Raw genomic sequence first — 14,699 nt, 5'->3', positions numbered from 1 at the left:
CTGACCAACTACAAGCACTTGTGCCCCCTCGATGTAAGTACTCCTGACAAACAGCTAAATCTCACTCCTACACAGTAAATATCCCTAGATGTAAGAAAGCCTTCTACTCCAATAGTTTCTTCCCATAACTGCTAGATTTTGGAACTCCCTTCCGGGATTCTGCTTTCCCAAACTGTACTGACATGCAGAAGTTCAAGTGTAATGTGAACAGACATCTTGCTGCTCATCTCCCTTCATAATATCCCTGCAACTTATGTTCCCGATAGTAGCCGCCTACTTCAAAATGGCACTGTGTCTTGTTTGGGGTGAAAATTGAATTTTTTAAAAAAAATCCTTTTTTTTATTTTAATTCTATTATCGGTCACATTTTTTTTTTTTACTTTGATTCCTCTCTAACCAAGGCACATTGTCATGAACACATAAGGAACTACTGTGAATTAGGGGCCAGATTTATAGTACCATCCTAAATGGGGAGTTGTGCAGAGAGATGTTTGTTCACATTACATTTCAATTTTTTATGTTAGTGCAGTCAGGGAAACGGGAAGAGAATTTCCAAAACCAGCAGTTTGAAGTAAGAAGCTATTAAAGTGAAAAAGCATACCAACATCAGGGGATCTCTGTAATGAAGGGGTGGGTTTCTAATGGTCGTCGGTTTAGTCAGGGGTATTTATGTCAAAGGGCACCAGTGCAGCAAATTTATGGGATCACATTTCGTTTAAGTATTTGTAAAACAAGCCCAAAGAAGAAAAGCTGCAATGATGGGACAGGGGTTGATTCCTAGTAGACAGTGTGGAACCTATTAGATTAGCTCTTATTTGGATGTTATATAAAAGGGAGAGAGACCAGTGGTTGGTACACCAGCTCAGATATGGCAACAATATTCCATGCATGTTAGCTGTTGCCGGAGGGTTTGAATGCTGGGGTCCTGGATATGACCTTAAACTATATCCAGTGGTGAGGCCCCAGCTTGCGGGCTTTGGGGAGTGTGCAGCCACCCTTTAATTGCCGTTGCTCCCAGGTCCACTCTGACCCGAAGTGGTAGTACCTGTTAGGGTCCCAACTATGGGTTAACTAGAAACCGACTTGAAAACAGCAAATATATTCTATTAAAAATTTTTTCAAAATCTTTGGATTTGGCATTAAATAACCTGAGAAGGGTTGATATGCCGTAAAACAAAAACAACCAAACAACCAACTTGAATGCTGGAATCTCAGGTAAAGTACTAATAGCCATAGCAATTGATGATTAAAAATATTTTTTTATAATTGTTAAAAGAAAGGAGATTCGTCTTAGTAGCATCAAATGTTACCATCCATTTATGCGCCTATTTTACTACAGACATGACGTCATTTTCTAGGGATTCAGACAATACCTTCGATGTGTGTACGATCGTTTTCCTCACATATCTACAATAGAGTGTGGTATCATTAGCAAATATACCCATCTCGAACACAACTTCATCATGGAATTTTATCCCAACATCATAACTTATTATTCATTGTAGCACATCCAACATTTCTTTATATCAAATTCTGGAGTAAATTCTATTAAATCGTTTTGGATCCTGCACGAGCCTTTTCTAGTTTTACACAAAAACACGCGTTCACATCTCAAGCTATATTACTTGTCATATACATACGCGCACACAAACATACGCGCCCACGTCCACACACGTACATATATTCACGTTCGCGTACATACACTCACATTCAGGTGTATACACAAACACGCAACATACGCACATGCACGCACGCATGGACAACGTCACTTCCCCTTTCAAAGGAAATCCACACATACGCAAAAGACCACTGGAAACGACTATAAAAGCAAGAGACAAGCTGTTTCCAGCCCTTTTCAGGCCAGCCAGACCGACAGCGTGCCTTTTCGGCATGTGCGCGCACGCGCATGCCTCACACCACTTGCTACTATGTGGGACAAAAAGCTAACAGACCGTACGCACACTTTATACGCGTTCTCTCTCCATGAACTGGGTTGACTTTCTCACTCTATCTCCTCTTTGTTTTGGTCCATCAACACAGACATGTGCGCGACTCTCTACTGAGCTTAACCCTCTCTTTCTACAGGCCGGCTTGCCACTTTGCGTTTCTCTATTGCATTCCCCTTTCCTTCCACGCGCGTCGTCGTCGTCAACGGCTGAATGAACACGTGTACACCCAAGACTTTCATTTCTCAACAGAAAATAAACGACATGTTTATTTTATTCCAGCATTTGAGTTCTTTGTTTCCTTCATTCAATTCGTTTCATTATTTTTTCTTGTAACGGGATTAGGATTTATATATCCTAATCCTCTACAATCCTTATATTATTATTGTTAGTAATATTATTTTAATTTGACACTTGGTACACATTATAACATAATGACTTGAGGATGCTCTGGTTAGAACTGCACACCTGTAGAACTCTGTTCGCTTTCCTGCTTTCCAGCTGACTACAATACGGTCGTCTTCAAGTTCAACATGGACAAGTTCTTGATGAGCCATCCCCTTAAGTAATCCAATTTACCAAATTTCCATTGCTAACAATTACTACATTTTCCCATTGAATACCTTACACGCATTAACCCTTATCCTCGAGTGGCTTCCGGGTTTTGATAAGTGGTAACTCCTTTTAAAAAAACAATAAAAAAACATAACACCTCAAAACTTGTTCATGCTATATGTAGTGCAATTCTGTTCAATACTTATTATTATAACCGTTAGCAGTAATAGCAGTAATAGTAGATGACAAAGAAAAGTAGTAATAAAATTATGATCCCGATAACACACATGACATTTGGAGCCTACAAGTGTTTATACAACTACTACTACTAATAATAAAAATTAATAGTAATAGTAGTAGTATTGTTAGTAGTAGTAGTATTTTATTCACCCCTTGACATACCCAACATTTATTCTGCTATTTTTAGTACAAGTTCAATACTTATGTTTATTATTATTATTAATAGTAGTAATAATAGTGTCTAAAAAAAAAGTAGTAGTATGATTATGATTTCCTAAACCACACAAGGAAAAATGACCGCCTGAGAAAAGGGTACAAAGTCATAATACTCCTTCTGAAGCCAAGCCTGGGTCTCTTTGGACTTGTGAGCCAGCATCGAGTCCTGCTGCTGCACCCAGGGTCTGCCAGCGGTCATCTAATTGCACCACTGCACTCTTCAGCACATCCAGGTACACTTTGGTGTTGACTTTTAAGTCAACTTCGAAGATGTGAGGTGGCATGATGTGGTTCTCACTTGAAACCACACCAAAGACCATAACCGGAAACTTTGTTGAGCTGTGCCCTGAAGTGTTGAACCGTCTGGATTTGCATTTTTAAGATGCTGGCAATGGTCCTGTTATCATAACTTGGATTGATATAGCGCATCTCTGATCTCACTCGTTGAACATTGTGTCACTTTAAGACATGATAGAAGGCTCCTATCGCTCTTGGGATTTGCACACAACTGGTCAACTAGTAGATGGTCTGTAACAAAAAAGAAAACCGGTTTTTATCAAATGGAAATGGAATCATGTCATCTTTTCTAGGGTGATAATTTTATCGTTCCACCCTGTAGTTTTCAAGGTTAAAAATCTTCCAAGACACACACACACACACACACACACACACACACATTATATATATATATATATATATATATATATATATATATATATATATATATATATATATATAGAGAGAGAGAGAGAGAGAGAGAGAGAGAGAGAGAGAGAGAGAGATGGATAGAGAGAGAGAGAGAGAGAGAGAGAGAGGTGAAGTTTTATATTTACTTTTTCTTTAAGTGTCTTACACAGGTTTCATTGTGCATATAGTTGATGCTGCCATCACACAAAATATCAGAGACAGTCGTAAAGAAATGGATGTTATAAAATCCACATAAAAATAACTACATGATTTTCAAAATTAAATGAAGATAAATGTTCATTCTTAACAGTTCACATGTACAGGAAAAACGAGGATAAATATCTGTCCTTAATAAATTACAGTTTTTTTAGGAAAAAAAATTCTTTTAAATCACATATTTATAAGCAGTACCTCGTCATGCATGAAAAATGTGATGTCATGCGGTGACGTCACACCACATGCATCTCAATTTGAAATTGCATTAAAATAAAACGATTTATTAACACACTTCTGACAATCGGAAAACAACAAAACTGCAGTAAAATGTTAAGTCATATTTAACCCTTTATGACCTGAATTATGATTAGGGCTCTGACAACAGCATATTCTTTTCCTTGTTTTGATTCTCAGGTATATGTCCATTGATATCTTATATGTTTCTATGTAGAGTGATGCGGTTCTCGGTTGATTAATTGTGTCTGTGTCGGATATATACTCGAGAGTCAAAACAATGAAAAGAATATGCTGTTGTCATATCCCTAATTATGATGTAGATGATTAAAAAATATTTATTGTTAATTTTACTTAGTTTAAAGAGTAATGATACCATGATTCTCTTCAAACTGAAAAAAATTATGAAGTTCAATAGTTAAACTCTCACTGAAAATTTTTGCATTTCATAAACTTACCTTGATTATTATCCATAGTGCTTGAAAAAAAGTGTGTTTATGACAACAAACGAATTCCTCCACTCTGAGACAAATGGCGGCATACTGAATGTAAGCAATGGACAGTTGCAATCTTGAGGTATCTGGCATTTACCCAGATACTGAATTAATACGTACAAGGCGTGTTTGAATCAAGTCCCACTTATTTATGTCATAATATTAATTTATTTACAACTGAACAAATTAGCTCAACCGGGTCATAAAGGGTTAGTAGTGTTTTATATATGTATATATTTTTTTTAAACCTACAGACACTAGTATTTCATGCTTGCGCAATATGCAGTGTAAGAAGTGATAATTACTACTGGTCGTGAGATTCAGACCCAGTTAACAATGACATCCTTGGCTTTGTGAACTAGTGCCTTTCCTCTCAGTTATCAGAGATTAACATTTAAATGAAAATAATCAGCAGCCCCGAAAGTATTCAACAACAGGAAGTTGTAATGATGCATGCTAGTTAATCGCGTTTTCTCAATTCATTAAATACAGATCAACTTCAATTTCAGCAAATAGCTTTATAATATACTTTTTAAATAAATATTAATAATTTTTCATGCTTGCAAACACTAGTGTTTCATGCTTACGTAATCATTAGTGAAGGAAGCGATAATTACTGCTGGTCGAGAGATTTTAACCCAACCAACAAAGTCACCCTTGACTTTGCAGGCTAGCGCCTTTCATATTTCATGAATTTTTAGATTAAAAAAAACAAAAACAAAAAAAACAGCTGTATAGCTATATATATTTAGAGGGTTAAAAGAAACGGTAATCATATCAGAATCGGGGAAAATATTGGAATCTAATAGTTTATTTTTAATTCATTTTTCCCTGAAACACGTATTTTGAAAAAGTCTGAATAAATTTCACTTAGACGAGTTATCTGTCCCTTCACTCTGTTGATTTTGCTATGTTTCACAGGTCTTATCCTATTTTTTAATTTTACATCATATACTAGTTACGTAGAAAATGAACAGCCGACGCTCAAAATGTATAAACATTTTGACCTCTCTCTTTACTTAAAAATTCACCAAAAATCAGTAAATTAACCAATTTTAATGAAATTTTCTGTATTTATTAAAATAATGATCACGGAATATAATGAACCCATTATTTTTATTTTAATCTTAGCGAAAATGTATTATTTTGTTTAAACAAAAAACATCTTTACTAAAGTTATGATTTTCAGTAGTAAAAAATGAATGAATTTATTTTTGCTTTTTTTATGAAAATAAAGCATCATAAATTGTAGCAATAAAAAATTACTAAAAAAGCCCCTAAAATCTGTATTAACGAAATCAATATAACTCAAAGATATATTAATTTTTCGAACTACCGATATTATCATTGAATTAAGCATTGTTTATTTAATATCTTCATACAAAAAAATTATATTTGCAAAAAATATTTCCTGTTTTTTTTTTTTTTGTTTTTTTTTTAGATTACATTTTTAGGGTAATTTTTATATGTATGTTCTAATATTTTCCTAGCATGAATGAACGTGTAATCTTCTGTGTAACATAATTTTTATATAATCTCGAAAAATAAAAACAATAAAAAAAAAATTAATTTCAAAGCAGAAACACGTAAAAATAATTAAATAAAAAAAAAATGGTAAAAATTATAAAAACGTTCACGATATGAATGAACGGATGCACGGCTGGGAAAAATAAGAAAACCAGTCGGTTTTGCATCCATTACTCTCTTCCAATCACCTGACGTCATTTTCAGACAATCTTTTGGCTTTTTAACATTTTCATAGAACCCTTGTTAGACAACTTAGTTTGTTTTGTTTGTGCGAATGCCAGAATCTCTCGCTATTTAAGCTATTTTTTTTTTAAAACAAGGTGTTTTTTTTATTATTTAATTCAATATATTAGAATTATATTAATTATCTTATAAATAGTCCCAGAAAACTAATATTCGTCTTTCAAGGGATTTTTACAATGAATTTATTTAACTTGACAATTTAGCTGAACTTGTCAGTTTCCGAATGTTGCCGTGAAAACATTTTTCATTATAACTATTTTTTTTTTTTTTTTCACGTATACAATTTTTTCCCCCTTTTGGAAATTAGCTTAAAACTTTAATCTTTCAAATACAATCAAAAAGTAATCGGAAACCCACAAAAATTATGATAAACCAGCTTTCAAAACTATGTCCTCCTATCATCTTTCCGCCATTAATGGCCGTATCTATACAGATTGTCGAACTTCCATTCTCTAAATCTATCATATGTTTTCATGCGCAATCTTTAGACAGTTTAATTTCTGAATTTGGAGTCGGATTCACAATGTTATCATTCTCTTGCATTCGAAAGATTGTGCATTAGCACGTGAAATCATGGTAACAGGATAAAAAAAAAAATTATCTATTTATGTAATACTAAGTTCTGTCTAAAATGGTTTTGAGCACTGTATACTAATGTAAATCAACTTTCTGAACTTCTAACAACAATAAAAAGTCGACTCTCCCAGCTAACTGTATATATTTTTTTATTAACATGTATTATCCGCAGATTTCATATTATATGTGTGAGAGAGAGTGAGAGAGAGAGAGAGATTATAATTAAATAATAATTCTTTTATGACCTACAGACACTAGCGTTTCATGTTTACGCAATCATCAGTGTAGGATGACAATCCCAGCCACGAAACCGCCACTGACTACATTTGCTAAGCCTTTACCTCCGGGCCACCAAACAATTGCCACGAGAATGAAGTGAATCAATAACTAATAAATGCTCAATTTCGATGCAGACATTAGACAATCCAGAGTGTTCGAACGACGGAAGTTATGAACGTTGTAATAGGGGAAAATAAAAGAATTTAAAGCTGTAAATTAATTTTTTATTTTCCCTTATAATAATCTCTACTTTCTATTGTGTCCGTATTGAGATTTTTTTTAAAAGGCTCAATACAGACATAATAGAAAGTAGAGCTTATTATAATTAGTATATTACACGACATTCATTTTAGGCAGGTTGAACTGATTTCCTCCAAAGGCGGAAGTAACACAGGAATATTAAATTTACAAGTGGCCCCTAGTTGCTTGTATATTCCGGTCAGAGGAAATAACATTAGGTTTTTGCAGTTCCTGCAGGGAGGTGTTAAGGTCCTCTTACATACGGTGCCTGAAATTCCAAATTGGTCACCCATCTGGTTGCTTAACTTCAGTGAACTAACGACGATCAGTGTTTTATGAAGTACACAGACATATGTTTCATCTTCACTAACATTCATCTGTGTGGCCTATATAATCGCCAGTCGAATGATTTGAACCCTGGTCCCATATAACTCCATCCAACGTTGTTATGAAGAACTAGAGATCTATTAACGTGTTTGTTAAAAGCATGGTTGCGAAAAATAGTGTGAAAGAAAGTCAGTCATGCCTATGGCTGTTGGAGTACTCGGAACAGTCTCAAAGCACCTCCAATAATAACCACAGTACATACCTTATGTGATGACGTGTATGGATTCATGCATCGCTTCAATGAACCAAAAATCTTCCACAGATGAATTGTGATCATATTGAAACGTGCATTGTGAAACGACAACCCACTCTCACCACCAAGCAAGTGATTACTGCACGGGTACATATGAAACTTATACGGCACAATCATATTGACAACCGGTTTCCGTCAGATCACTGAAGTTAAGCAACATTGAGCCTAGCTAGTATCAGATGGGTGACTATTTGGGAATTCTAAGCGCTGTATGTACTTTCCGCTTATCTCAGCATTTGTTTCCAGTCATCCACTGGTATTCAACAATGTCGACTCAGGAGAGGTGTGTTTGGAGATTGCGCAAATCTTGCCACAAAAATTTCACACGCAAGCACCCTTATCGTGGGTATCCATATTCTGTCAAGACTGAAGGAAGCCTATATATATATGAAACTTACAAAAACGTATGACTGTATACATAACAATTAAAACAAAGAAATAAGGATGCAATGTAGAGACATGGTAGATCGACTTGCTGCCACTTTACATAAAACTGAAACGGAAGCTAATAATAAAGATATGTACATTTATATATATATATATATATATATATATATATATATATATATATATATATATATATATATATAAAGTAAACTATTAATCAACTGATAAAAATATTTTAAATTCATAAACTTCTGACAAATTTCTTTCATCAACACTTGTCAAAAAAGAATATGTCAAAAAAGGAAATGCCAAAAAAGGAAATGTCAAAAAAGGAAATGTCAAAAAACAAAATGTGTAAAATTTGAAAGTTCTCAAAACGTAAATAATTTTTTTCATAAAAAATTACAGAATTTAAAAATTAAAATTAAAAAAAAATAAAAATCTAAACAAAGGTAAGAAAACATTAAATATTTTTTTGATTTCTGCATTTCTGAGATAAGATTTCATTATTCATATTATTTGGATTCTTCAGACTATTGGTCGTATCTTGAGTTTTATTCACACAATGTTTCAGCCGATGTAACCTCCGACCTTCTTCGGGTGTATCTTGTCGCACTCAAGAATCTTTCCGTCAAATTCGGGAATCGATACGAAATTTCAAACAGAGCCCTTTATTTAATCTACGGGAGTAGTATGCTCTCGTTCCGTCAGCCATGATCGGGTGGAAATCTGAAGTATTCTGCACTGAGGATTTATACCTTGAGCTTCCAGAAGAGTGTAATTTATAATTTAGTTTTACCAAGTACTTTATCCACTACACTATGGGTCCTTGTAGATACACCTGAAGAAGGTCGGGGGTTCCATCGACCGAAATGCTGAGCGAATACACGTAAGATGAAAACAATAGTCCGAATAATCCAAAGTTTTTTCTTTTGTTTTTGTTTTTCTTTTTTTTGTTTTTTTTTTTTGTTTTTTAGTAAAAGGCATAAAAAACTTACCTACATTTCTGTTGTTTGTCTCGGATTTGGCGGCTATAGTTTTTGGGGGGTTTTTTCTGTTTATTTTTCAACAACGCTCCAATAATGTAGATGTCTCTCCCAGAATAAGTGCATTTATTAATCTTTTTTCTTCTTTGTTAAAATATTTTTCATTCTTTCTTTCTTTTTTTATTATTTATATGTTTTTTCCTTCTTTCTTTCTTTTCGTCTCTCTCTCTCTCTCTCTCTCTCTCTCTCTCTCTCTCTCTCTCTCTCTCTTTCTTATAACTTTTTTTTACCGTTTTGTTTTCGTTTCTTTTGGACTTTCAACTTATTAAGAAATACAAGAATTTAAAAAAAAATGCATTCATTATGCGCACATGTATATATATTTATATATATATAAGTATCAATATGCACATGTATGTATATAAATATCTTGATACTTAGAAATGTAAATGCATACGTGCACAAGCCAATGTCAAGCTTATAGCGTGTGCGTGCGTGTACGTTTGTATGCAAGTAAATATTAACCTCTCCGCATGTGCGAGCGTCGATGTCAATCATCCGGTGTATATACTGTGTGTGTGTGTGTGTGTGTGTGTGTGTGTGTGTGTGTGTGTGTGTGTGTGTGTGTGTGTGTGTACGTAAGACTATGTCAAAATCATTTGCGCGTGTATATAAAGTGGCTGCATATCGATACTAACCTGACTATGATGAGTTCGTATGTATGTATGTATAATATGTAATGCGTAAACTTTTGTGAAATCACCTGTGTGTGTGTGTGTGTGTGTGTGTGTGTGTGTGTGTGTGTGTGTGTGTGTGTGTGTTCAACAGGCCGATGTCAATGTATGTATATGTAGTGTCCAACCATCTGTGCGTTAAGTGTGTTCCAACTGATGTTAACACGACTGTATGTATATTCGCTGTAGATAACGTGGGTACGTTCACGTAACAACGAGTAGTGTATATAAGCAAAAACCTTTGTCAACCCGCACGTGCGTGTATATACGTAAGCGTGTTTATATACCGATTTCAATGTGACGTGTATATGGGCCGATGTATAAAGACCCACCCGTGTGTATGCAGTGGAGACATCATCGACGTGTATACCGTGCACCCAAAAGCCGATGTCAACCCAGCTGTAACACGTGAGTGGGGTCGGTGGGCGAAAAGCTGCTGCACATGTTGGTGAGAAGACGTCCGTTCGCTGCCTCGTAAATAAATATTATAGCCAGAGAGAGAGAGGGGGGGAAGAGAGAGAGATGAAGAGAGAAAGAGAGAGAGAGGGGGGAGAGAGAGGGGGGGAGAGAGAAAGAGAGACCAATAAACAAACGCATATGTTAGAGACAGTTCGTTAAAGTAAAATAGCGATGTCGCTCCTCTCTCTCTCTCTCTCTCTCTCTCTCTCTCTCACACACACACACACACACACACACACACACACACACAAGCGCCTGTCGTCGCGACGGAGGAAGACTTTGCAAAATGTGGGGAAGAAAGGGGAAGCGTGTTTTGTCTCTATCTTCAATCGCAGCGCTCGGCGTGAATGCGTTCGGGCTAGGGAAGGGGTATGGGATACCTTGCCAATATTGTGTGTAGTGTGTGTGATTGTATATCATGCTCGGTTGCGTCTCGTCCGTAGATGCCGTGGATTGTGGAACTGCGGCATACTAGCATGTTTATCCGACGTTGCTCGGGGCCCTGAAAAAGAAATAAGGTAAAAAATATAATTTAAAAAAATATGTAACATCTTTCTTTTAACCTCTCCCCCCCCTCTCTCTCACACACTATATCCCATTATTTTTTAATCATCCTCTCTCCGAATGGCATTCTTTCTAATTCATTATAAAAACTTATGCAACTACTAAAATATAATAGAAAAAATATAAAAAGAGGTAATTAGCAGTTCACTGTTTGATATAGTTTCAGTATTGTTTTCCAAACATTTACTAGTAAGGATGAACAAAAGTTATTTTTTCTTAACCCCCCCCCCTCCCCAGCATGCACTAAATTGTTTCGTGGAGACCCCATGTAGATGACCATTAAAAATATTAAAGCTTTTTTTTATATACCAGCCTGGGGATTAAATGAGAAAATTCCTCTCCTTCTAGCCGCAACTAATAATACCAGATTACCCTTATTTTTACAGTTTAGATTCTTCAATTCTTGGAGGAGGCCCAAAAGTGCACTCAACATTGATTAGATTAGAGGTGGTTTGATTACAGTGACCTTTATGCCTAAAACAAAACGGAACTTCCCTGAGCAAAGTTTCTTACACTGAACTGCCCGTCTGTGGACCTGCTTCCCAGTTGACTACAACAAGTACAATGTTTACTTTTTCCTCTTGAGCTATCAAATATTGATCAGTTTAATCATCGTCATTAACCCTTATCCTCGAGTGGCTTTTGGATCTTGATGAATGGTTACTACTTTATTACTTTAAACAACAACAAAATTATTTTCGATATATTTTAGAATCTTTAATCGACCTAGACGTTTCCTAGAAATCAATGAAAACACGTGTCATAATTACTTCAAGTCCTGCACTCCATATTAAAATTTCAGTTTTTTAAATTTTTTGTTTCTATAATTTTAGAAGTTACTAGCAGAGAGACTCGACGTAGCCCGGGATTGAATGATGAGCAATGAATGTTTCACGCTTCTATATTTTTATTGTCATTGAAATCGTTGAAATAGCCCATTTTTCAATCAAATCGATTGATTGCCTGCTCTAGTTGGCGACTTACCGCGGAGCACCTGGAGGAAGCTTTACATGCCTTCCGACAATGACTTAGTCCACAGTCGATTGTGGTCTTCATTGCACTGTAGAGAACCTATGCACTCAAATACACGTGTTATGTTAGGTAGTGTAAGGTGTTAACTTTAATCAAAATCGCATGGTTCTTCTTTCATCGGATAATTTCGATTATTGATATTTATTGAAGACATTCCGATACAAAGCCTATCTAAGAACACTGGCAGGCACATAAAGAACCTTTGTATGAAATTTCATAAAAATCGACCCAATCGTTTTGGAGCCCATGGGGAGTGAACTCACACACACAGAAGCAAAGTTCCTTTTATATAATAATAGAAGATATATATATATATATATATATATATATATATATATATATATATACAGTGTAATCCAGATATAAGAGACTTTTTCTCCGAGGGGGGGGGGCTACAGCTCACTTATATCCGTGTTTCTTATATCCAGGTTACACTATATATTAACACAGGCTCTAATTTGGGACCAGAGAAAATCTCTCTTATACCCGTTTTTCTTATATTCGGGTTACACTGTATATATGAGGGGATTAATGATATATTGAAAATTCTTGAAATCGTGACTTATTGAAATAATAAAAAAGTTTAACATGCAAGGTGGAGCCTAGACACAAGAGGAAAATATCGACAATGCAAAAGTATATACTGGTACATTTAGATTTAATTTGATTTAATTATCAATTCAAGAAAAATACTTGGAGTAGAGGTTATAAAAACTTTTTATACCTAGGCATTTCGAAGCCTAATGTTTCTCATCAGAAGAGGAGAGAAGGTGCTAAGAAACATATTAGGAATGCAGCATCTAGCAATAGACACATTAGGAATGAAATGTTTGAATATCTTGCATAGATGGTTTGTAGTAGACGGGGTGGGAAGAATAACTGGAGAAATATTGAGTGAGGTAATGGTGGGATTGAAATTAAGCCAGAATGGGCTTTTAATACATTGGAAATTAGTAGCACGGTATAGGGTTAGGGATTTTACCTTCATATATATATATATATATATATATATATATATATATAAGAGCAAATAGTTAATAAAACATGCTAAAAAACACTTTGAAAAACAGTTAAAACATATTTAATCTGAAAATGAAACACTTAATTAGTGGATAGTCCTTAATCCGCAGAGTTTTGAAGAAATACTTTCCCTCTCATCAGAGGGTAGGAATTAGCAAAATGCGGAATCGGATTTTGCATACAAAAGTATTTGATGAAACTGCAAGTAAGTCAAAGATCTTACTTGATAACAAAAAGTGAAGCAGAGGGAATATGGTGAAGAAAAGGGTGATTTCACGTGAATGGATAGTCTAAAAGAAAGGTAAAGTATCCAATGATGGTAAAATCCAAAAATATGAATCCAGGAAAGTTAATTAAATTTCCATTCACACAAGTAAAATCCAAGGAAATCGCGTAATTGGAAGATGGTCCAAAATAATCCAAAAGGCCAGAATCCGTGGAATAATTCACAAATATGTACAAGGAAAAGGGGAAAACTTTCCAATAATATTAATAAAAGAAAAATAAGATATTCGTTTAACACAACTGCCGAGACAAAGCGTAATTAAGAAAAATCAGTAAAGAAGAAGAGAAAAAAAGATTAAATGATGATAGAATTAAATATAAAATAGAAAAGCAAATGTCAAAATGACCCAGACAAAATGGCGTTAAAAGGCGGGAAAAATATAGGGCAAAAAAGAGGTCAACTGAAATCTACAGGTTATTACTTAAGAACATGTCAGCAGGCATTAAAAGACACTAAATGGAAAAAATTAATTAATTAATTAATTAATAAAAATAAAATATAAAATATAAAATAAAACATTTTTAAGGGGAGAGGATGGCCGGTATCTGCAAATTCCGGATAAAACAAGTAAGTATTAAGTAAATTCATATAGTAAAATATAAGTAAATATACATACAGGATATGAATGTGTAGGTAGATTGATATATTAGATAGATATGAATATTTAAAGACTAAAACAGAAATTGCAGATAAAAAAAATCGGCCAAGCAAAGAAGAAATAAAGAATTAAGATAAAGGATTATTAAGTTATAAAGTATTAAGAAAGTATGTAGGAAAAAAACGATAAAGTTAAAGAAAAATTATATATCTATCTGAAAGATTAAAGTAATAACTATATAATTTGAAAATTATCATAACTAAATTTGGACTTATGTTTACAGAAAGAGATCAGTTCGTTTTTAGAATTTATTACATTGTTACTTTGAGGGGAAGTAATTATAGTTATAGCTTCGGTTGTGCAGAGGCGACATGACTTAGAGCCTGGAGTATAAGACTCAACGTTTTTATGATAGTCCATTTGATTGAGAAGGGGGTATTATTAGAGTTAAGTTTTTTAATTAAAGTGGTTAGAGAAGTTCTTTTGTTATTATTAGAATTATGGTTGTTAAAAGAAGAAATATGGTTTGATATTCTTTTC

The 14,699-nt window shown here is 34.5% G+C and overlaps 1 protein-coding gene across 2 annotated transcripts in view; it reads right to left on the bottom strand.

The window, feature by feature from the left end:
* Positions 1 to 10,923, bottom strand: part of LOC145242018 (protocadherin beta-2-like) — an 828,148-nt gene extending 817,225 nt beyond the window's left edge. The window contains exon 1 of one of the 2 annotated variants that reach the window (XM_080104908.1): positions 9,479 to 10,923. The gene's annotated coding sequence lies outside the window, so the exon portion shown is untranslated. The remainder of the gene's footprint in view (positions 1 to 9,478) is intronic. The other variant, XM_080104910.1, reaches the window with a different exon arrangement.
* Positions 10,924 to 14,699: the final 3,776 nt, after the last annotated feature.

This window comes from Euprymna scolopes, chromosome 21, assembly GCF_053919585.1.
Source record: "Euprymna scolopes isolate OS-2025 chromosome 21, ASM5391958v1, whole genome shotgun sequence".
Lineage (NCBI taxonomy): Eukaryota > Metazoa > Mollusca > Cephalopoda > Sepiida > Sepiolidae > Euprymna > Euprymna scolopes.
This window is presented reverse-complemented; position numbering and strand designations above follow the sequence as displayed.